This window comes from Rhinopithecus roxellana, chromosome 8 (assembly GCF_007565055.1).
Source record: "Rhinopithecus roxellana isolate Shanxi Qingling chromosome 8, ASM756505v1, whole genome shotgun sequence".
In the NCBI taxonomy this organism is placed as follows: domain Eukaryota; kingdom Metazoa; phylum Chordata; class Mammalia; order Primates; family Cercopithecidae; genus Rhinopithecus; species Rhinopithecus roxellana.
Genome location: NC_044556.1, coordinates 32,974,518 through 32,999,135, shown reverse-complemented (window position 1 = coordinate 32,999,135; position 24,618 = coordinate 32,974,518). Strand labels below are relative to the sequence as shown.

The following is a 24,618-nucleotide window of genomic DNA, read 5'->3' as shown; positions in this document are numbered from 1 at the left end:
ATTCTCACCTCCTGTCATCAAATCAGTGTTCCAGGTCTGGGCCAGGCGAGGTGGCTCACACCTGTAATCTCAGTACTTTGGGAGGCTGAGGCAGGTGGTTTACCTGAGGTCAGGAGTCCGAGACCAGCCCGGCCAACGTGGTGAAATCCCATCTCTACTAAAAATACAAAAATTAGCCAGGCGTGGTGGCGGGCTCCTGTAATCCCAGCTACTTGGGAGGCTGAGATAGGAGAATTGCTTGAGCCCGGAAGATGGAGGTTTCAGTGAGCCAAGATTGCACCACTGCACTCCAGCCTGGGCAACAAGAGCAAAACTCCATCTCAAAAAATAAAATAAAAATAAAGAAGTGCCCCAGGTCTTACCGAGCATGACCCCTCCACCTGTGCTCTGAATCCCTTCTTACTTCTCCCCTCCAGGAATTCTCTCTCCTTATTTTCCTGGATCTTCAACTACTCATTTTGTATCCATTTCTCTCCATAAGTCTCTTCCATCTTAAAACAAATGAAAACCCTTAAACAAATAAAACCTTCTTTAATCCTACATTCCCTTCACTTACCACCTAATTTCATCATTTTATTTACAATCAAATGTCTTCAAAGAGTACCTACAGGCCCGTTCCTACCTCCTCATTGCCTACTCACTCAACCCACGGAGCTCCACCTCTGCCCAACACAGCTCCACTGAGACTGTGACCTCCGTATGGCTTCTTCCAAATGACACATTCAGTCTCGTCTTGCCTGACCTCTCAGCTGCCTTTAGCCAGCCTTCACCCGTGGCTTCCAAGACATCACTCTCCCCTGATTCCTCCTCTGTCTACGGCTGTACCTTCTCCATTTCCTTTTCTGGCTCCTCCTTGTCTTTAGGCTTTGAAATGTTCCCACTTTCCTCTCTTCTCTTCTACATGCACCTCTGCTCCCTGCATAATCTCATCCATGTCAGAGGCCTCATCCATACAGACTTCTAGATCCAGCCCAGGCCTATCTCCCAAGCTCTAGGCAGGACCATCCAAATCCCACTGTACTCCCCACTCAGGTATCCCACAGACGTCTTAGACTCAACAGGTCTACAGGGCTTGTTTAGCCTACTGACTCCATCCCTGCAGTATCTCTTTTTAGTTCATACCCACATCTCTGTCTGGACCACTGCAACAGCTTCCTGGCAGGTGGTCTCCCTATGCCCTGCAGTCATTGCCCCCCCGCCCAGTAATCTATCCCCCACAGCAGCCAGAGTGATCTTCCTTAATAGAAAAATCCAGTCATGTCACCCCTCTGGCTTAAAATCCTTTAAGACTTCCCTACCTCCAAAGTAAAGTCCAAATAACATTGGCAGAGCCTTCTAGACCTTGTAAGATCTGGTCCCTGCTACCCTCTCCATACACTTCTCTTTTATTGCTTGTACACTGAGCTCTAGTCATAATGAATTACTTATACACAACTCCCTTCGCCTTCCCTGTTGTCTCCCGCCATGTTTTCCAAGTGCTGATTGCTCTTCCTAACTCTGCATGGCTCACCCACCCCTGCTAGTCTGCCAGTGCTCAGTTTCTGTTTTAAGAGAAAAACCTGTTCTTGCAGTCCGTGGCTGGGGTGACAGGAAACACCTGAAGATTACTGATGAAGCATCATGCAACCAGGTCACCTCAAACCTGAAACCCTTTGAACACTTACCAAGAAAGGAAGTGGTGATGGGGCACATAGAAGAGTAAGCCATCATCTGGTTTCTAGCGTGAAGACTTCTGCAGGAGAGCCTCTGCTGGGCTTTCAAGGAGGTGAGAGAAGAGGAGGGGCAGCAAGGGTGAGCATGCATGTGTGGACATAACAGGCAGGGAGTGATGTGAGCAAAGACAGAGAATAGGAGGTGACTGGTAGGCCGTTGCTGGGGTGCAGCAAGGAATGAGGTGAGCTGCAATGGTGAGACACCTCAAGCACCAGACAACGGATTTGGCACCTTCATGAAAAGCAACATGGGGGTCAGTAAAGGAATGGAGGCAAAAGGAAGGCACTCCAGGTACTCTGGGAAGGATTGTGAATGAGGACCCTGCAGGTGTGAGGTGACTCCAGGGTGAAGGGATGGGGTCAGAGGCTTGGAAGTGGAAAGGAAGGGACCAATCGCAAAGCATTAAGTGTTGACTCCCAAACAGCCGACCAAGGCCAGACCTGTGCTTGAGACAGCAGCCCTCCTGCACGGAGCATTGTCTATCCGTGGGCTTTGTGCTGCCATCTGATGGTTGTGGAAAGGAAGACCAGGCTTAGCGGTTCCGGGGCTGGCTGCCCGGGGTGTGGCCAGGTAGATGATTGTGAGTGAATACTGGAGTTTGCCGAGGCTCTTTGGGGAGTGAGCAGGGGGAGGCAGTGACAATGGGGTCCTCAAACCCATACAGCTTCTAAAAGATGCAATTTCTTGGCACTTTTGATTGTCCCTTTTTGCACGGCATTTAACATAAGGTCTCTTTCAAAGTAGGTGCTTAGTGTCTATTGTTTTTCTCAATTATAATAATGACTTAACAATCACTGAATGCCTACCATGTGCCCAGTGCTTATATATTTTATCTAAGTTATTCCTCGAAACAACTTTGAGATGAAGATGACGTGATGATTTTGGGTAATAGAAGAAAGAACTGAATCCGTGAATCCATTGAATAGCTTGGTAAATATTTACTGAGCACCCATTGTGTGTCATGCCGTGCTGGGCGCTGGGGACACGGAGGTGAGTGACACAAGTAGGATCTGCCTTTGTAGAACTTGGAAGAGAAAAGGGATGGTATGCAAATAATACATAGTAACTCATTTATTTTACTTGTGACTAAATATCCTAAAAAGGAGAAAAAGTACAGAGCACTGGCCAGGTGCGGTGGCTCACACCTGTAATCCCAGCACTTTGGGAGGCCGAGGTGGGCAGATCACCTGTGGTCAGGAGTTTGAGACTAGCCTGACCAACATGGAGAAACCCCATCTCTACCAAAACAAAAATTACACAAATTAGTCAGGCGTGGTGGTGCATGCCTGTAATCCCAGCTACGTGGGAGGCTGAGGCAGGAGAATCGCTTGAACGTGGGAGGCAGACGTTGCGGTGAGCCGAGATGGCACCATTGCACTCCAGCCTGGACAACAAGAGCAAAACTCCATCTCCCCCCACCCGCCCCCGCAAAAAACAAAACAAACAAAAAAAAAAAGTACAGAGCACTTAGAGATGTTCACTCTCTTTTGAGTCCATTTGATTTTTTAAAAATGCTTCTTCCAGTCAAACCTACCCACCACTGCATTACATGAATTCAAATGATAAATGAATACCCTTTTCTTTCTCTTATTCTTCAGCTTTTACTTCCCTGTGTTTAATTCAGTCTCCTCGTTTTGCTCTCTTCTTAATTAACTCCTGTTCTCTGCCAATACCATACCTTTCTGTCTGTTACTATCATCATTTGTTGAATGAGTATATAAATGAGTGAGTGAATTCACTGACACATTTATGTCACAAGCAGGTGCCTGTCATCCACCGAGGGTTAGACACCAGATGCTCAGTGTGCTTATGGATACACAGTTCCTGCCCTCAAGTTGCTCACAACTAGTGAGGAGAAAAACATAGCAACAAATAATTTAAAGTGCTGAATAAACACACAGGTGAAGGAGAGAGTAACTGTGCTGAGGAAGAGGTGCCTCACTGAACTACTTCTCAGGATGATCTACAAACGTTAACAGCATCTGGACAAATTCCAGCTATCACACCAGATCCTTTGATAAATGTTCTACAGTGGCACCTCCATTTATGTTGTGTCAGGGACACAGTTCTCATTAATTTTCTGATATACTGCGACTTACTCAATTTCTATAATAAAAATGCATTTCCGAAACCAGTAGTTCCCAAACTTTCATATCCACTGGGGATTGTCTGCAATGATGATCTTGGGGCCATTGGTGGGGTCCTGAAAAATCACTCACTGGGGATCATTTGGTCATTTGGTGGTAATTGGAGATCATTAACAGCCACTGAACTCAGGCTCTCACCCCAAGACATTCTGATTGAATTTATCCAAAATGTGACCTGAGCACTAGGATTTAAAAGCTTCTCTAGGCAAATTCTACTACACAGCCAACATTTGGGAGCCATTCTTGAGGATCCTCAGGGATCTGGCCTGGGAGATGAATGATATCAAATGCAAATTTGAAGAGAACACATCAGGTCTTGCTGCCAAGAAAGAGGTAAAACCAGGCATGGTGCAGCACCACCATGATTCCCAGGGGAATTAGCTCTGCTGAGCTCTAAAGCAATCTACAGGATTATGAAGTTGTGTCCATGTATTCAATAAACAATCGTCTAGCACCTGCTTTTAGCACAAGTCAGTCCATCTCTGCTCTGAAGGATCTGGTTGGGGGAGAGAGGCCTAAAATGTACAGAATTTTGTGAGACTGGTGATAATGTGTGGGAAGTCCAGGGTGTCACAGAAGCACTGCAGTGGGGCATCTAATCTGACCTCCTGCATTCTTTCAAGTCATCACCTCTTGTCCAATCCTCTACAGAGATGCCTCAACAAACAGATATTTATGGGGCACCTGTTTTAAGTCAGGCACCAGGTGCCAGACACTGAACAAAGCCCCCATCAGGCAGTACAGAGATGAACACAATGGCTGTCTGCTCTCAAGGAGTTCCCAGTCTGGGATGAGGGAGTTTTGCTCTCTCATTTCTCTTATGAAAATAGCTTTGTGTGAGTACTGTCAACAAGCAGAAACCAGTGGAATATGGAGGATGGTCAGGCCCATTCTAACACCCAGGAGGCTTCTTCACAGTGAACCTAACAGGATGAATGGGGTTTCAGAGGATGATCATGGACGAAGGGGACAGCATTTCATTCCCCAACCACTTTGCTAGACTCTCCCACTGCTCCCCCCCCCCCCCTTTTTTTTTTGAGACAGAGTCTTGCTCTGTCGCCCAGGCTGGGGTGCAGTGGCCGGATCTCAGCTCACTGCAAGCTCCGCCTCCCGGGTTTACACCATTCTCCTGCCTCAGCCTCCCGAGTAGCTGGGACTACAGGCGCCCACCACCTCGCCTGGCTAGTTTTTTGTATTTTTTAGTAGAGACGGGGTTTCACTGTGTTAGCCAGGATGGTCTCGATCTCCTGACCTCGTGATCCACCCATCTCGGCCTCCCAAAGTTCTGGGATTACAGGCGTGAGCCACCGCGCCCGGCCTGCTCCCTCTTTTTATAAAGTCCATGGATCAAAACTAGATGCAAACTCCCAATCAAGACATACCCAGTGTGGAGGACAGAATGGAGGACTGCTTCCTGGCCTTTGCAGCACCCAGGCTCACTAATGCTCGGGGCTACATACTGTCTTTTCCCCCATCAGGGCACAAGAACAACTTGTGATCAGTTAAAAGCCCTTCAACCATCACCATCATCTCCAAACAATAAGACTAACTTGGGAGTTAGCGGTGGCCTTTTAATCTCATTTTAATCATCCACATCTTAATGAATTCAAGAAATGAGGAAATTCAATGTTGCCCAAGAGTAGTCCCTCTAAATGTGTTTCCCTCATTGCATTGCACTACTTTCAGTACCCTCTTTTCCCACTTCCTATTCTTGCTATTTCACTTCCTGTCCACCTCATAGGAGTTTCTCCCTCTTCACTTTCTCCCACTTCACTTTCTCCCCATCAAGCCTGGCTTTTTTTTTGTTTTTTTGTTTTTTTTTTTTTTTGAGACAGGGTCTCACTGTTTTTCCAGGCTGGAGTGCAGTGGTGGGATCGTGGGTCACTGCAATCTCGAACTTCTGGGCTCAAGGGTTGCATTAACATTTTTTATAATTATGTTAGTCCTTAGATGTCTCTTGCTTTATTTTAGATTCCTCCCTTTTTGTTTTCCCTTCCTACCCATTTTCTTCAGACAAAAATCAATAAACATTTATTGAGCATCTACTAAGTGCTGGGTCCAATGAGGGAGCACAGAGAGAAACCCAGGAGCTAGTCCTAGCCCTTGAAACCGTTATGATCTAACAGATGAAATAAAGACAAATGAAGATAGAGAAAGAGAACATAGCATTGACTGGCATGGTGTTGTCTATATAAACAAGAGGCTTGGGTGGTTAGGACTTCACACTTCAAGGGGGAAAGACTTCAACATGGGCAGTGGATAAAATCTGGTACTATAAGGACTTTGTGACTAGCCAATAAATGAACACTTACTATGTGCCAAGCGGTATGCCGAGTGTTTTCTTTCCAGTGTCTCATTAATCCTGAATAACTCCATGAAGTAAGCATTTTAATTATTACCATTTTACTGATGATTAAGTTAAACCTTCCATAGATGATGTCACTTTCCAAGGTTACCAAGCCAGAAAGGAGCTGATTTGGGAGGCTAGGCCAAGCCTGTCTAACCCCAGATACCAAGGTTTGGGTTGTGGTGCTGCACCATGTCTGGTTTTACCTCTTCTGTTTTCAGTTTCCTGTGTATGTGAAACAGAGATAGCAATTACTCCTTCACATGGTTGACGGTAAGATCAAATGAGATGCAATAAAGCACTTAGTGCAATCCCTAGCACAATAGGTGCCCAGTAAACAGTGGTGTCATCATCATCATCATCCTCATCATCACATTCTTCTTATACTAAGACTTCACTAGAGATGCAGGAAGAGGGTCTTGAAAGTTATTAACTAGTAGGGCTGGGAATTCCATGCAGGGAGGTGGAAGAAACAAAGACTCAGGTCCCAGAGCACATGGTGTTCTCACGGAACCAGAACCAGCCTGGTCTGGCTGGTGCCTGAGGCCTGTGTAGAGGTGAAGGCTGAGATAAAGCTGGGAAATTGAGACTCTTGAGGGCAGGTGTAGGAGTTTACACTTGATTGTGTGGACTGTGGGAACAACATTTCAACATGGTTGTGTATGTATGTTTTCTAACATGCGTTAATGGTGAACTTCAAGAGATTTTTACTTTTTGTTTTGAAGAGTAATATTTCACATAAATCGAAAAACCAAAATAATAAATTATAAAAGATACACACTGAGATGTCTCATTCTCACTCTGCCCTGTCCACTCCATTCCATGATCCCTGTAGATAACCGCCGAGATTCATTTCTTGTGTATCATTCTAGTACTTTTTGTGCAGATACGAACAAATACAAATATATCTTTCCCTTCCTCTGATTTTTATACTCAAAAGTAGCATACTAAATATACTGCTTTACCTTGCTTTTTTTCACCTTATAATATATCCAGAGCTTTTTTCTATATCCAAACATAGAAATACTCCTGTTTCATTTTTATAGTAGCATAGTATTCCATGTATGGCTCTAATACAGTTTATTTTACCAGTCCTCTAGTGATAGACGCTTGGAGTGTTTCCAGTCTTTTACTATTACAGATCATGCAGTAATGAATGACCTTGTGCATATGTCATTTTAATATACTCAGGTGTATTCATAGAATAAATTCCCAGAAATGTGATTTCTGCGTCAAAGGGTAAATGTATTGGCAGTTTTGAAAACTGTTGCCAAATTGGCCTCCATGGGGCTGAACCAATTAACACTCCCACCTGCAATATATGAATGAGAGGTCCTGTTTCTTGAGAGCACAGTAAAAACAAATATACAGTTAAACTTTTGAATGTTTGCCAAATCAATAGGTCAAAAAATATGATGTCTCAGTGTAGCTTTAATATGTATTTCTCTTAATTATGAGTGAAGGAGTGTATCTTTTCACATATTAAGGAGCACATGCACTTCTTTGTCTGTGGACTGATTGTTCATTGCCATTTCCCACTGTTCTATTGTATTGCTTACCTTTTACCTTATTGACTTCTTTCAGCTCTTTATATATGAAGGAGATTAGCCATTTGTCTGAATGATGAGTTGCAGATATTTTTCCCACTTGATCATTTTTCTTTGAATTTTCTTACCATATTTTTACCATGCAAAAGTTTTGTTGTTCTTGTAACTGAATTTATCAATTTTTAATTTTATGGCTTTAGTATTGTGAGTCATATATTGAAAGATATTCTTTAAGATTATAAAATATTTCCCTGAGATTTCTCCTAGTAATAGAATTTTACTTTTTACATTTGAATCTTCAGTTTATTTGGAGTTTACACTGGTAGAGGGTGTGGGATGGCTATTCAGTAGTCGTTACACCATTTATTAAAAAGCCATCCCTACTCTCATTGTTATATGAGATGTCACCTTTATCTATACAAATTTACAAATGTACTCAGGCTATGTCTGAACTTCCTATTCAATTCCATTGATCTGTTTATTCATGTACTGGGACTACCATACTCTTCTGATTATTGAGGTTTTACAATATGGAATAAGTAGTGGGGCATTTCCCTACCCATTACAAATAATGTATTTACAATGCTAGCAGACCCGTTAGAATGCTTCTGCAGTGGGACAAGGGCTGAGCAAGGGCTGTGTGGCCAGAATGGAAAGAAAGAAACTGAAGTATCCCCACTCTAACAGAAGAATTGCCAAGACTTGGAGATGAAGTCTTAAAAATGAAGGAGGAAGAAGTCAGGATGATGGCAAGGTTTTTTTATTGGCAGCCCCAGTCTTATTGATTTTATTGCTTCCGAATGGCCATGGGACCTAGAAAGAACCTTCAAAATAAGAATGCCTTTCCAATCAGACTTTTCACCAATATCAACCTCCATCTCCCAAGACTTGCCACTATTTATGGTCTTACAAAATAGTCCTGAATTCCCTTTTGTTTAAATTATTATATTTTTCACGATAAATGTATTGCAGATTATTGAAAATGTAAGAAATAAAAAAAAATCCACTTGCAACACGATCTCATCATAACCATTTTTGGTATATTGGCACATTTTTCCCATCATTCTTCCCAGCATGTGTAGTAATAGTTGTATTGTGTAGTTTGAATAGCTTTATTGAGGTATAACTTATACTGTACAAAATATATTAATTTTTAGACTAAGTATTAATGTTTTGGTAAATTTAGAGATTTATATATCCATCACCCCCAAAAGTTCACTCCTGCCGGTTTTCAGTCAATCCCTACTCCCATCCCAAGCCCCAGGCTACCACTGTTCTGCTTTATTTCTCTATAGATGTGGCATTTCTGGAAATTTCACAGGAGTAGAGTCATACAATATGTATTTCTTATGTCTGCCTTCTTTCACTTAGCATGTTTGAGGTTCATCCATGTTATAGCATATACCAGTAGTCTATTTCTTTTTTATTGCTGAATAGCATTCCATTGTATGGATATAGCACATTGTGTTAATCCAGCAGGTGGTGGACATTTGGATTCCTTTCTGTTTTTGGCTATATTGACTATTCCTGCTATAAGTATTCTTACATAAGTCTTTGGACATATGTTTTTATTTCTCTTAGATGGATACCTATAAATAAATTGCTAATATGGTAGGTGTATGCTTAACTTTTTAAAGAAACTACAAATTATTTGCCAAAGTAGATTCACCATTTTACATTTTCACCAACAATGAATGAGTGTTTCGATTTCTCCCTATTCTCACCAACAGATGTTATCCTCAGTCTTTTATATTACAGTTTTGTAGTGTATATGATATCTTCTTGTGCTGGTTTTTTTTTTTTTTTTTTTGGCTCCACTGTTCTGATCATTGTGCTTTTAATTTGTATTTCATAATGACTAATGATGGGAATATCTTTTCATGTGCTTATTATCCATTAGTATATGTTCTTTGGTGAAATGTCTATTCAATTATCTTGCCCATTTTTAAATTTGTTTTTCTTTTTTACTGAGCTATAGAAATTATTCATATATTCTGCATGTGAGTTCCTTGTTAGATGGAGTGGAAAGAGCAGAGAGGGGCCGGGGTGCGGTGGCTCACGCCTGTAATCCTAGCATTTTGGGAGGCCAAAGCGAGAGGATTGCTTGAGGCCAGGAGTTTGAAACCAGCTTGCGCAACATAGCGAGACCTTGTCTCTACAAAAAATAATTTTTTGTAGCATTTGCTAATACGTTTTCCTAGCTTGGATCTATATTTTCATTTTCTTAATTGTGTCTTTTAAATACAAATGTTTTTAATTCAGTGAGGTTTAATTTATCAATTTGTTCTTTTATACATCATGCTTCTTTAGTGTCATATCTAAGACATCTTTGAGTAACAAAGTCAAAACATTTTCTGGTTTTTTCTAGAAAGTATATAGCTTTAGCTCTTTTGGTGAGGTCTAATGATCCATTTTGAGCTGATTTTTGTTTATGACATTAGGAAAAGGTCTATGTACATGCGTTCATGTTGCATATAGCTGTTCAGTTGTTCCAGTGCCATTTGTTGAAAGACTTCTTTCTACCTTTGCGTCTTTATCAAAAATCAATCGTCCATATATGTGTGAATCAATTTATGGACTTTCTTTACTACTCCATTGATCTATTTGTCTATCTTGACACCAATACCACATTGTTTTTATTACTGCAGCCTTGTAGTAAGTCTTGAAATAACAGTGTTAACCCTCTAACCTTGTTTTTTCTCAAAATTGCTTTGGTTATTCTAGGTTCTTTGCAGTAATGTATAGCTCAATTTGTCAATTTCTGTTAAAAATTCTGCCAAGATTTTTATTGAGATTCTATTGAATATGTTGATTAATTTGAGAAGAAGTGATGTCTTGATAATATTCTGACCTTGGAATGCAGTCTATTTTTCCAATTATTTAGGTCTTTCATTTCTACCATTAATGTTTCATAATTTTCAGTGTATAGGTCTTTCATATCCTTTTTCAGATTTGTCCCTAAGTATTTTATATTTTAATGCTATTGTAAATGGGGTTTTTAAACCTCAATTTATAATTGTTTGTTGTTAGTATTTAGAAATATGATTGATTTTTGTACATTGATCTTGTATTCTGATATCTCTCTAAACTCACTTATGAATTCTAGTAGCTTTTCTGGTAGATTCCATTGGGTTTTCTACATAAATAACCATGCCACCTGTGAATAAAGGCAATTTTGCTTCTTACTTTCCAATCTAGAAGCCGTTTATTTCTTTTCCTTACCTTATTGTACTGGGTACAAGCTCCAATAGAATCTTAAATAGAAATGGTGAAAGCAGAAATCCTTGTCTTCTTGATGTTAGAAGGAAAGCATTTCATCTTTCATCATTAAGTATAATGTTAGCTACAGGTTTTTCATAGATGCATTTTATGAGGTCAAAAACAACTCCCTTTTTTCTTAGTTTGCTGAAAGATGTCATCACAAGTGAATACTGAATATTGTCAAACATTTTTCTCTATTAAGATGATCATGTGGTTTTGCTTTTTTATATTTTTCATATGGTGAATTACATTGATTTCTTAAAGTCAAACCAACCTTGTATTCTATGATAAACCCCATTTGGTCATGATGTATTATTCTTTTCTTGTTATTTTGTATTTGATTTGATACGTTTTTATTCCGTTTGTACGTCTATGTTCATGAAGCATATTGTCCTCTAGTTTTCTTTACTGGTGATGTTTTTGTCTGGTTTTGGTATCAGTGTAATGCTGGTCTCACATAATGGATTGATAAGTATTATCTTTTCTATTTTCTAAAAGAATTTGTGTAGAATTATTTCTTCCTTAAACATTTGGTAGCATTAGTCAGTTTAGCCATCTGAACCTGGAATTTTTGTTCTTAACGAAGAAAATTAGTTAAAACTAAGCAGGTTTTAAACTACGTATTTATTTTTTAAATAACTATGGGGTACTGGGTTATTTGTTTCCTTTGTCTGAGCTTTGGTAGTTTGTGTCTCTCACAGAATTTCTCCATTTCAACCAAGTTGTCCAATTTATTAGCATAAAGTTGTTTAGAATTTCCCTTATTGTCCTTTTATGGTCTGTAGAATTAATAGTAATGTCATCTCTCTCATTTCTGGTATTGGTTATTTCTCTTTTTTCTGGTTAGACTGGCTAGACACTTATCTATTTTATTAATCTTCTCAAAGTACCAGTTTGATTTCATTGATTTTATCTATTGTTCTCTGTTTTATCAATTTCCATTCTAATCTTTATTATTTCCTTCCTTCTGCTCATTTTGGGTTTCATTTGCTCTCCTTTTTCTAGTTTCTTAAGTTGGAAAAGAGGTCATTGATGTAAGATCTTCTTTTCTAATATAAGCGTACAATTTTATCTTCACTCTGCCATGGCTAGAAATCCTACCCCTTGTTGTTGCTTTTTAATAAAGTCATAATCAGGCTGTATATACAATTTTATATATTTTATTGGGCTAAGGCATTATGCCATGTGAAAGCTATGGTTAAAATTAGCATACTAATCCATTTTTTATGGACACCATTAAAAAAATAGCTAATGAACCCCTACCCAGCCAGAAAACAAGAAGTGGGACTCTGCAGGACAGAGCAAGTCTGACACCAAAGCCAGTATCCGCACCCAGGAATCCCCAGAGATTGGTTGTCCAAGAGGGTCATATGGAGGCGCTTCTGTTATTTTAGAATTTCAAGAAGCCTGAGAGAAAGTCACACTATTACATGTGACAAGGCTGCCCAGGCAAAACAGAATGTCAAGTGACTCTACTTCGGGCTGAATTCTCACACTTTAGTGAGAGAGAGGCAGTCCACAGCCTCTCGCTCCAGCTAGAAGCTATGTTGGTTGTTACAAATGTTCAGGTTGTTAACGGTGGATAGACGCACTCACTCATCATTACATAATAAGAGCAGTTTGTTTTGCAGGCAAGATGATCCAACATGCGGGGCCCCTGGCGGTGTGTGGGGAGGATATTTTAAAAGGAGCTTTCAGTGAGAATGAACAAAAATCAGGAGCTATGTGGAAGATAGGAGCACCTAGGAGACTGACTTTACCCACTTCAAATGCTAGCTTGACCCGGTCCTGGCACTCATTCCACCCTGCATCCTCACCTCAGACCATCCGTTGGTTAGGCCAGCAGCTCACCATTCATTCATGCCCTGCCTAGACCAACAGCTCACCGTTCACACCCTACCCTGCCCTGCCCAGCCCTGCCCTCTGGCCTTCTGCCAAGTCAGGTTCTTAGCAGCACACGCTTCACCTCTGAGAAGGCGCAATGGGAAAAACAGGTGAGACGATGGGCAGCCATGCCTGGGAGACAGAGTTTGCTTGCTATGGTGGGCAGATGTTCCCACCAATCACAGTAGACCACAAAACAACCGGAGGACCTGGGCTGTGGATGGGGCAGTGATCAGTGAGTTCCTGGGACCTGTGTTTGCTGGGCGCGCCCAAGAACAGTGAGGTGATCTCTAAGACGCTGTCCACACTGAGAGCCTCCAAGGCTAACCTGCCTGACAGGGTTCACACAGAGCGAAAGGAGAAGAGAGAGTCTGGAAGGAGAGACTGGGATGTGTGTGGACAGGGCTATGTTAGGGATATTCAATTTGGTCTGGGGGCTGAGAAGTCTAATAGGAGCCTCCTTGCCCTGCATACCCACCAAATCTCTCTCTCTCTCTCTCTCTCTCTCTCTCTCTCTCTCTCTCTGACTAACCTGCTCTCAGGAAGCTCACACAATCGCAGTTCACAGCACCATTTGCTGCTACAGGGCACTTGAACAGGGAAAGGTGGTCTCCTAGGACATTAAGTGGGCTTGGAGAGACTGGGAGCTGTCCAGGGGAGGGCTGAGGGGTTTGTCAGGCAGAGGGTGTAGGTTACTTAACCTCACTAAAGCTTCTGTTTCTGGGTTCTGTATTTTTAGAATGCGGAAGGGGAGGTGTTGTCAGAGATGTGACCTCAGGTGACTGAAGGTGCTGGGGTTTAAGGCCTTAACAAATAGGTGGCGAAAAAAAATCATACCTTCAAAATCTCCCCTGACCTTTTATTTAAGAGCCCTCAGGACCTGGGATGGGGGATGCGCAGGGAGCCAGGCGCGGCTGGTTCAGAAGCCCTGCCAGTGGCTGTCCAGTCCCGGTCTCTCCCTGCTGCGTGGGCGTTGACGGCTGCAGCCCTCCCAGATTGCTGCAGCGCTGCCCGAACGCAGTGTGCAGATGCCGCTGCATGCGGCGCCCTCTGGCGTCCAGTGGCAGCTCGTGCGTCTGTCCTTTCAGCAGAGCTGATTTCCACCTTCTCTGTGTAGGTGGGGCCACCTTTACAAAGAACCAGCCATGCCTTTGGGAGTGGAAGCAGATTTCATAGCCGAGACAGGAGAGCTTGCAAGAACCTCCCATGTGCCAGGCACAAGGTTAAAACAGGTATTATCATACATGCATTCATTCGTTTTCCCAATGTATTCCAGGCATCTCCTAGGAAGTAATGTGTAAGCAGAGGCCCCATGAAGGAAGTGAGCAAGTCATGAGCATGTTTGGGGTACAGTCTCCCAGAGTGGGGACAGCCAGACCACAGGGATGCATTCTCTGGGTGTGGAGACCAGCAAGGAGGCAGCTGCAGAGGGTGGTTGGAAATGAAGTCAGAAAGATGTCTAGAGAACAGACGGTACAGAGCCTTCTGGGCCATAGGACTTCAGGTTTAGTTCTGAGAGCAGTGAACAACCATTGGACTTTGAACAAAGACATAAAACAACTCGATTCATGTTGTTTCTAAAATCACTCTGGCTTCTGCGAGGGCGTGAATAGGAACAGGGAGACCTGTGAAGAGACCAAGTGAGAGGAGAGTGTCTGGGGCCAGTTTGCGTCGCCTGCCAGAGGAGATAAGACATCTGGTTCAGAAGACGGTCTGAAAGCAGAGGCCATAGGAATCCTTGCTGGATTAACCAAAGGCTGTGTCCCAGGGTTTGGGCCTGAGCAACTGGATGAGGGAGAAGTGATGCTACCCAGAGGGATGGGGGTTCAGGTATGGAGGCATGGGAAGGAAGCAAGAATTTAGTTTGGGATATGCCATGTTTGAGCTGCCAATTAGACTCCAAGTCATGATGTTCAGTGCACCTGAGCAGGGCTCTCTACCCTCTCCATCCTCTCCTTATGTTCCTTTCATGGCTCTCCTGGGTCTTTTTGTCATCTGAGGGCCACCCAGGCCTCCCCATCCTACCTCTGAAAGGAAAGGAAACCCACACAGAGCAGCAAGTCCACAGGGAAAGAACAGAGGAAAGGCACTCATATTCCAGAAGCACACCCCAACTGGATGGCAAGGTCAGAGGCAGTCAGGGTTCTAGGCTCCACTCTCCAGAGAGGAATTAAAAGAGGACAAAATGCCTTTTCTCACACACTGACAGGTCACTCACATCTCAGCCAGGAGTGCAGTGGCGTGATCATAGCTCACTGTAACCTCAAACTCCTGGACTCAAGTGATCCTCCCACCTCAGGCTCCCAAGTAACTAGGACTACAGGTGGTTGCCATCCTGCCCAGACAATTTTTTAAATTATTTTTTGTAGAGACAGGGTCTCACTATGTTGTACAAGCTGGTTTCAAACTCCTGGCCTCAAGCAATCCTCCCGCTTTGGCCTCCCCAGATGCTGGGATTACAGGCATGAGCCACTGCACCTGGCCCCTCCCTGCTCTTCTCACTCCATCTACATTCTCATCCTAGGTGATCTCGTTCTCACCCTTGGCTTCAACGACCCCTCCATGACGATGACTCTCAACTCTCCATTCCCTACCCTCAACCTCTCTCCTGAGCATCAGGCCAGCATTGCCATCTGCCCTGTTGACCAGGAACAGGCCCATCAGAGCAGCCCCACAAACCCCCATGTATGCCAGAACTGCCCACCATGTGAGCTCCATCCCTCGACACATGCATGAGTGCACACACACAGGTGCACATGCACTGCACACACCACCCCTCTGAAGCCCTGCGAAGGCCGCTCCACAGTCTCTCTCCCTCTCCCATCTCACTGATCACTGAATCCTACACCCCCTATAATGTTTCCCTTTTGGTGCTTTTCTCTTCACCACTGCCTTCATCCCTTCTACCATTCACCCACTGAACAAATGGCCTGAGTCCAGACCCTTGACATCTCTGAGGTGAAGCAACCTCCTCCTTACCCGTTTCCTGCTTCTGCTCTCAGATCCATCCTTTCCACTATACTCTACATTTCCCAAGTTATCTTTCTGAAACATAGCTTGGATCATGTCTCTCCCTCTCAGAGCTCTCAATGGCTCTCTGTCACCTACAGGACAACCCGAACTCCTCAGCATGACTTCAAGGCCTTTCTCAGCCTTCCCCCATCGACCTCTCATCTCACCATGTCCTCCCACACTGCTCGCTCCTAGCACTCCATCTGGTGCAGAGTCCCTGGCACAGATGAGGCTGCTTCTCTGGTCTGTCCCTGTTGTGCCTTTTTCCTGGAATCCACTCACCCATTTGGTATTTATGTATTAAGCACCCAGAGTGCTCCGGGCACTGGGGGTACAGGAGAGAACAAAATCCTCAAAATCCCTCCTCACACAGTGTGAGATAGGCTATTCCAGAGAGCCCTTCTCCAGGTAGTGAATGAATGAAGCAGGTGGCGAGGCATGCAGATTGCACACGCAGAATGCCCAAACCTCACCTCAACACCTCTTTCGGGGTCTTTGGACATTTTGCTCCTCCTTAAAGACATCTCTCAATGTCCATCCTTGGTGAAGGCTTTCCTCTTATTAGGTGCTTTTGTACTTTATTCTTCTATTTAAGCCAATTCATTCTGCCTTGGGTTAGAGTCAATTGTTGACAATTCTGCTTCAGTATCCATCCTTCTAAGGAAGGAACTAGTATTTATCAAGCACCTTCTCTGTGCCACGCTCTGTGTGTCCCCCACAGTGCTTGGCTCGATGCCTGGTTTAGAGCTGGGGCTAGAGGACAGACCATGACTCAGCTCCTGCCTTTTGCACCCAGCTGCTGGCTATGTGGCTACTGGCAAGCTACTCAACCTCACCAAGCTTGTTTCTGTAACTGTTGAATGGGAGTGAACATAGCACCTGCCTCTGTTAGGAATTATCCTTCTCACATAGCCTGGAGAGTTTCAGTTAGACCCTTGTTGCCAGGCTTTGTTGTTTTTTTCTTAGGAACTATGCTGGCTTCTTTATGATCTAACTCTGGGGTCTCATGTTTCTTAAAGAAAGAACTTTTGCTTATTTCCTGAAAGCTCCTGGACTTCGGAGAGGTGCAGCTGGAAGAGAAGGGAAGTGGTATGCGGCCCCCTAGGAAGTCACTCTTCTGACTTCCTGCTCAAGGTTGCACGGCTCTAGTGAGTGGCAGAGCTGGGATCCCAGCCCAGGCCTCACTGATCCCCATATCAACGGTTCCCCCATCACATCTCACTGCCTGTTTAAAAGGGGAAAAAGGACTTTTGAAGATGCCAAGTCAAGAAGAAGGTGACTTCAGAAGTCACCTTCTGACTTCCATCCTCTCCACTGCTGTCCGACAGAGCTGACCTGACAACTGCCACGGCCCCTGACCCTGACTAGATGAACCTAGGGTGGTGGGGGTAGGGGTGGGGCTGCATTTCCAGCCCCTCATCATCTCAGGAAGTGAAACCTGGGCCAGGGGCTACAGATGCCCCATCTCTCCAGGCTGACCTGGGGATATGCAGGTTATGAAATCCCTGGTTTAATCCAGCAGATTCTAATGGCCAGAGTTCAGAGAAGAGAGGGATTCCTTTGGGGCATGCAGGACCCTTAAAGCATGGCTCTGCCCAGGTCCAAAGACCCCTGGGGAGCCCTACACCACACCTGAGGGCAGAAAGGAAGTCAGTTTTCTCTTTTTCTGAGTTAGTGAGGCCCGTTTCTCCTCCCATCTGGTTTCCACTTCCTTGGGCACGTCCCTGCACCCATTTGGCCACTGGGGGGCACTGTTGGATGATCCTGGAATTTCAGGTGACAAGCAAGCATCCCAAGACTCCTGGTCGCCAGCCAAGGAAACCACAGGGGTTCTCCACCCCAGGCGCCCCCAACCCTCTGTCCCTCCTCCTAGTTGTCTTTGTGCCCCAGGCTCTCTTCTGCTTCTAAGTCATCTTCCCTGTACTCTTCCAGATACACGTTGGCTCTGCAACACCAGGAATGCCAGGATGCTTTAGCCACCTTCTCAGTCCTCTACCTTTCCCTCCCCTGCTTCAAAGACTTTGGTCGATCAAAGCACCAAAGCATCACTGCTGCTGACACTAACAAGTAGTGCCAAGGTATTGCCTTTAAGGAAGATCAGGAGCGGAACATCTGGTGGCAAAGAAAATCTTTCTAATAGCACCATTCTAGTGACCAACTTCAACCTCCTCCTAGCAGGAGAGTTCAGGAGTAGGGGACTTAGAATGTTTTGTTCTTTTAAGAAATTCAGAACATATGTATGTTTAAAATAAAAATAAAAATATTTGAGCCAGAGAGGCTGAGTCACTCCAGAGCCTCAGATTTGAGTTCCCAGGGCAAGCGCCACTGCCTCTCCACACAAGGGCTTACTCCAATCAACAAACACATTTTTTTTATCCAATTGTTTTCTACCTAGTCTTTTGTGCCTCTAATTCTACTTCCTTAGCATTCGGGTAAGGCCCTAGGTAAGTGGTGCATGGCAGGCAGACCCTGCTCTGTTCTTACAGGTCACCTGTGGGTGCTTTAGGCCATCAAACTTCCAGGAAAGTCAGTCATTTTCCTCAGATTCAACTTCAGGAAACTCCTCACTGCAGTTTCAGCCTCCTTTCTGCACGGCCTCAGAGTCAAAGACTCCCTGTGTTCCCTTTGTAATGACCCTTCTTGGATTCAGAGAACATCATTAAGATGCACTGAGCATCAGGTTTGCACTGTTTGGAATGTTTGCAGGATTCATTTTCAAAATGATTTGGCATCTTCAAAAGTCCTTTCTCCCTTCTTAAACAGGCAGTGAGATGTGATGGGGGAACCGTTGATGTGGGGGTCAGCAAGGCCTAGGCTGGGATCCCAGCTCTGCCACTTACTAGAGCCGTGCGACCTTAAGCAGGTCCTGTGACCTCTGAGCCTTGGTGTCCTCTCAGTAAAATAGCGACAGTAGGAAGACCTATGGTGCCAGTGGAGATAAGGGAGATACATGCATTCGTCTGCTTAGGGCTCCCGTTCCTCAGCCAGGTAAAGTTGAAGAACGAATCATAGAACAAGAAGTAGCCCAGTTTTCCCATTTTACAGATGAAGAAACGAGGGCCCAAAGAGGGGAAGTGACTTACCAGGTCACCTGGTAATAAAGTCAGGACAGGAACTGGCAGGTCAAGGGCCTTTCCATGATATCAAGTTGCTTCTTGTTTTTCTGTTCTATTCCTCTTCTCTACTGACCAAAGGCCATAAAAGGGAGAGAAGGACCTGGGGCTTAGAGTAACCTTCAGGCCCAGCTAATTCAGCCACATAACGCAGACACTAAGGAGTCAACCTGCTTTAGGCTACGTTTATGAAGCAAAATCAGTGATACTGTCTGCCCTTCTGGGCTAACTGGGCCACACCAAGGTCAAAGTGTTCTTCTCTGGAGACTTTGATACATGGCCCACTTTGAAGTTAGAAAACTTCAGAGGATGGCCAGGGTGGTGCAAGACCTCAAGCCACAGCATGTAAGGAAGAATTAAGGACCTGGGAATAATGACCTCAAAGAAGAGAAGCCACAGAGCTCCTGGCCACTGTTTTCGACTTTGTAAAGTCCTGATGTCTGCAAGGTGCAGGGGAGGGAAGGAAGAATTGCTCTGTATGGCCACAGGTGGGTAGAGAAGCCTGAGTGAAAGCTTCAAGAAGGATAATTCCTGGTCCACAAAGGCAATTGAAAAGTTAGCTCTGTCCAAAGTTGCAATGACCCCTGGTAGGAGGCAATAACCACATGTGAGCAGAAGCTGGAAGACCATGGGTGCTTAGGAGACCTTAAAGCACAGAGTGACTACTGGACAGGACCAGGTTCAGCCCACAGAATACCCAAACTCTCCATGAGAACAACACAGCAGGATGGATAGGAGCATGAATTCTGGAGCCACAGTGCCTGAGTTCAAACCCTGGTTCTTGCCTGGACTGGCTGGGTGACCCTGAACAAGATACTTAACCTCTCTGTGAAATAGAGAGGGAGCCACCAGCTCTAGGAAACCCTCCTCTCTGCCCTGCTATCCTCTGATACAGGGGCTGCCTGGTGCATCCTCCTCCTGGCAGTGATGACTGGTACAAGGCTGGTCTTCCCTCTTGACCCCTCTCAGCCTCTTGGGCAAGAGTTAGAAATAGCCCCTGGCTGGCCCTGTGGCAACTCAAATTTCTTTGTAAGTGAGGGCCCTCTAAGGACACCAAGTCTAGGGGCTGAAAGGCAAGGAGAGGCAGTTAAGCTGTGGGCACCATAGAGGCCGTGCATCTGCTGGTGTTTGCTGGTTCACAAACACTGCCAGGGCAGCTTCTCTGTGCCCAGCCTAGACCAGACACCAGTATGCAAGGTCAGAAGAGACATGGCCCTGCCCTCAGGGTGCTTCCACCTAGTGGAAGACCACGTGGGGATGGACACAGGCCCCTCAGGACTTGGTGTGACAGATCTGTGTCTGGAGCATAGAGTTGGTGGGTGGAGACCAGGAAGAGGGTTGAGAAAGCCTTCATGGAGGATGTGACATGAGTTGAGTGTCAGAAGAAGTCACTGAAGTGACAGGAAAGGAGGAAGGCAGGGATTTCTGGCCAGGGGGCTGCTGGAGTCAAAACAGAAACACCTGGAGCCATCTGGAAACTCACATTTCTGGATACCTTCCTGGAAGTCACTGAGATAAACACCTTGGGCACACTATCTCACTTAATCCTCAGAGCATGCATTGGGCATTATTAATCCCATTTTACAGATTGGAACCTGAGACTCAGAGAGGAAAAACACCCCACCAAAGGTCATGTGAGTGGCAAGCAGTGGAGGAGGGGCTCCACCCCGGGCCTGTCTGACTTCAAGTCTTAACCTAACCTGTCTGTTTTCAGCCAGTTAGAGCCTTCAAGGCCGTTTAATGTGATGCCAGTGTGGACTTCCAGGATGGGCATCTGGAGGGAAGACAGGGGAACATCAGATCATGAAAGACTTTGCTCGCCTTTTAGGAAATGCAGGTTGATCCTAGCAATAGGGCGCCAATGAGGAGTTGAAGAGGTGACAGATCCTACCTGCACTTTAGCAGGGTCTCTATAGCAACTGTGGGGAGAAGAGACCAGAGGGGAGCAAGTCTGAAGACAGGACCAACAGGGGTTGCAGTGGCCCGGACTGTGCTTGCTGGTGGCTTGAACCAGGGTGACATGGGAACGGAGAGGGAATCAGAGAGAAGCAAACAGACGCCAAGGCCAAGTGATTGACTGCATGTGGAGTATGTCGGGTGAAGGAGGAAGAAAAGTGTTGATAAGGACATCCAGGTTTCTGGTTTGGGCAACTGGGTGAATGTTGTTACCACTGTGTTACAATCACCTGCACTATTCAACACAGTAACATGCTGTACAGGTTTGTAGCGTAGGGCAAAAGGCTCTACCATACAGCCTGGGTGTGTGGCAGGCTATACCATCTAGGTTTGTGTAAGTACACTCTATGATGTTTGCACAATGATGAGATTACCTTACACATTTCTCAGGGTATATCCCCATCGTTAAGTGACACGTGACTGTATTTCCACCACTTTGTTATACTGCCTTTGAGTATGAGTAGTGGGGGCCTCATGGTAAGACAACCAGCACACTGCTTGAACCAGAGCAGCAGCTCCAAACCGTGAGGGAGGGACTACCCTCATTAGCCATTCCTTAACATGTTCTTTTATTTTATTTATGTATTTATTTATTTATTTATTTAAGACAGGTTCTCACCCTGTCACCCAGGCTGTTGTGCAGTGGTGCAATCTCAGCTCACTCCAGCCTCCACCTCCCTGGGGCTCAGCTGATCCTCCCACCTCAGCCTCCTGAGCAGCTGGGTCCACAGGCATGCACCACCATGCTGGCTAATTTTTCTATTTTTTGTAGAGATGGGGTTTCACTATGTTGCCCAGGCTGGTCTCAAATTCCTGGACTCAAGCAATCTGCCTGCCTCAGCCTCCCAAAGTGTTAGAATTATAGGCATGAACCACTACACCCAGCCTTTTTATTTTTTATTTGTATTTTTTTCCCAAGACAGGATCTTGCTCTGTCAGCCAGGCTGGAGTGCAGTGGCACGATCATGGCTCACTGCAGCCTCAAATACCTGGGCTCAAATGATCCTCTCACCTCAGCCTCCCGAGTAGCTGGAACTACAGGGACATGCTATTACGCCCAGCTAATTTAAAAAAAATTTTTTAGAGGTGGAGCCTTATGTTGCCTATGTTGCCTAGGCTGATACTGAATTCCTGGCCTCAAGCAATCCTCCCACCTCAGCCTCCCAAGTTACTGGGATTATAGGCATGAGCCACCCTGTAATAAAAGAACATATTCTTGGCTGGGCGTGGTGGCTCAAGCCTGTAATCCCAGCACTTTGGGAGGCCGAGACGGGCGGATCACGAGGTCAGGAGATCGAGACCATCCTGGCTAACACGGTGAAACCCCGTCTCTACTAAAAAAAAAAAAATACAAAAAAACTAGCCGGGCGAGGTGGCGGGCGCCTATAGTCCCAGTTACTCGGGAGGCTGAGGCAGAAGAATGGCGTAAACCCGGGAGGCGGAGCTTGCAGTGAGCTGAGATCCGGCCACTGCACTCCAGCCCGGGCAACAGAGCGAGACTCCGTCTCAAAAAAAAAAAAAATATTCTTTTATTCAGCCAATATTGCAGTGGGATGAGTGTGTAGCAGCTCATTCAAGACAGGAGCCAAGGCCCAGGCGTCCATGAAGGAGCCCCTTAGAGGCAGCTGAAGTTAATCTGAGAAGCCTTCCCGCAGGAGGCTGACCTTGACTTTGGAGGTAAGTAGTGGGCTGGAGTGGAGGCCCCTGCCACTTCCAAGGGAAGTTCTCAAATATCAGGCAGATGCACAACCACAACATCAGCAACAACAGTGACATTAACAGAGTCCTGTTCCACACTGACCAGGCTTTGCTTCTCCATGCACCTCCATGGGTATTAATCCTCTGTAGTCCTAACCAAAGACATGTTAACACACACTAACAATGAAGGTCCATTTCCCTCCTTCCTTCCCTGCCTCGCCCCTCCCTCCCTCCCTCCCTCCCTCCCTCCCTTCCTTCCTTCCTTCCTTCCTTCCTCACTCTCTCTTTAAGCCTATGAAGCAAGGGGGTAGGGGGGCCTAGTGTCCTACCTATTTTATTAGTAAACTGCTACACAGAAAGGTCAAGTGAGTGAGCTTGGGTCACACAGACTGCAGTCCTGGTCAGATGCCTTGCCTTGTCCTCCCCTTTGGGAGCCCTTGGGTCCTGACTCTTGCACCACCACTGCCTCAAGGCCCTCCGTTAAGGTATGCACCACCATGCTGGTGCATGTTAATCACCAGCACCAACTCCCTTCTAAACCAGATTGGCGTGAAGTCAGGTTGCCTCCAGGAGAGATGACCCCTGGGGAATCTCTGTTCCTGAGACCAGAAATTGAGCCCAGAGGATCTGGCACCGAGCTAACAGTAAAAGTGGGCGGTAGAATGGCATAATGACTTATAAAGTCACGCAATCTTGAGTTCTGTTCCAGCCTCACTACTAACCAGCTAAATTACCTTGGTCCTCTCTGAGCTTCAGTATCTTCATCTGTAAAATAGAGACAATGATATATTTCCCATTGGCTGGTTGCAAGGATTAAATCAAATGATCTCTGGAGGGCTGTCAATCCAGTGTCCTCCTGCCCTGCCTACCTATGGGTGAGTGTGGACTGTGCCAGCACATAGGTGAGTGGGCTGGTGGGGAGCATCAAGCAGAAGTGGCAGTCATGCCAGGAAGGGGAGCTGGTTCCCTGGGAGTGACACCTGAGAAGATTCACAAATGGGAAGAACTAAGAGATTCTGCCTCCAGTCCCTCTGTGTGGGTGTGGGTGTGTATGCACACACAGTTATAAACTCTTCTTTTAGATGACCGTAGTCACCAATCACTCACTGTGACAGCCACCACAGCCCTTCCCTCTGCTGAGGGCAAGGCCTGGCTCTCAAGCAGGAAACCAAACCAAGGGAAGGGAGTGGTCTTTGGGGATTTTCACCCTGCCCAGGGAAAGGATCAAGGGACACTCTGGCTGCTATTGTGTGGCCAAAAATCAGAAATGGAGCCCACCACAGAACTGGAAAGGGGGCTCAGTTAAGTTAGCTGGCTGTCCATTCTTTATACTAATTTTGTCCTTATTACCCTGTAAAGTAGCTTTGCTCTCCCATTCAACCAACTAGGAAACGAACAGTAGGAGGCTCAGAGAGTGTCAATAACTTGCTCAAGTTCATACAGCTAGCAAGTGTCAGTGCTGGGAATAGGGCCTGAGTTCTTTTCCTACATAGCACTGCCAGACCAAGGTACTGACAGAAGCCCTGAAATGTGCCTGAACAACTGTTATGATGGTTCTTTTTTTTTTTTCCTTCTTTAGTTAATTTCTTTTGTTGTTGTTGTTGTTGTTGTTGTTCACACTTGAGTTTAAAGGATGGAGAGAGGACAACATACCCCTGAGGCCAAATCACAAAATAGAAGCAGAGGTCAAAGGAAGATCTCAAAGAGGGAAATGAAATTCAAGGGCTACTCATTCCACCTGCACAGTGTGGTGTGGGAGCTAAGGGCACATGTTCTGGAATCACAAAGAACTAATTGCAGTCCTAGAGTCACCACTTATTAACCTCAGGCAGGTGATTTCACCTCTCACTGCCTCCATTTCCTTTCCTATAAAATGGTACTAATGTATACACTAACTTCTAGGGCGGTGAAGATTAAATGTTGCCCTGGGTTAGAAGTGC

General features: G+C 45.2%; 1 protein-coding gene across 1 annotated transcript in view; it reads left to right on the top strand.

The window, feature by feature from the left end:
- Positions 1-24,618, top strand: part of KCNA2 (potassium voltage-gated channel subfamily A member 2) — a 79,540-nt gene that overhangs the window by 39,171 nt on the left and 15,751 nt on the right. The window contains exons 3-5 of the mRNA XM_030935143.1: positions 1,572-1,765; positions 14,017-14,131; positions 22,518-22,657. The gene's annotated coding sequence lies outside the window, so the exon portion shown is untranslated. The remainder of the gene's footprint in view (positions 1-1,571; positions 1,766-14,016; positions 14,132-22,517; positions 22,658-24,618) is intronic.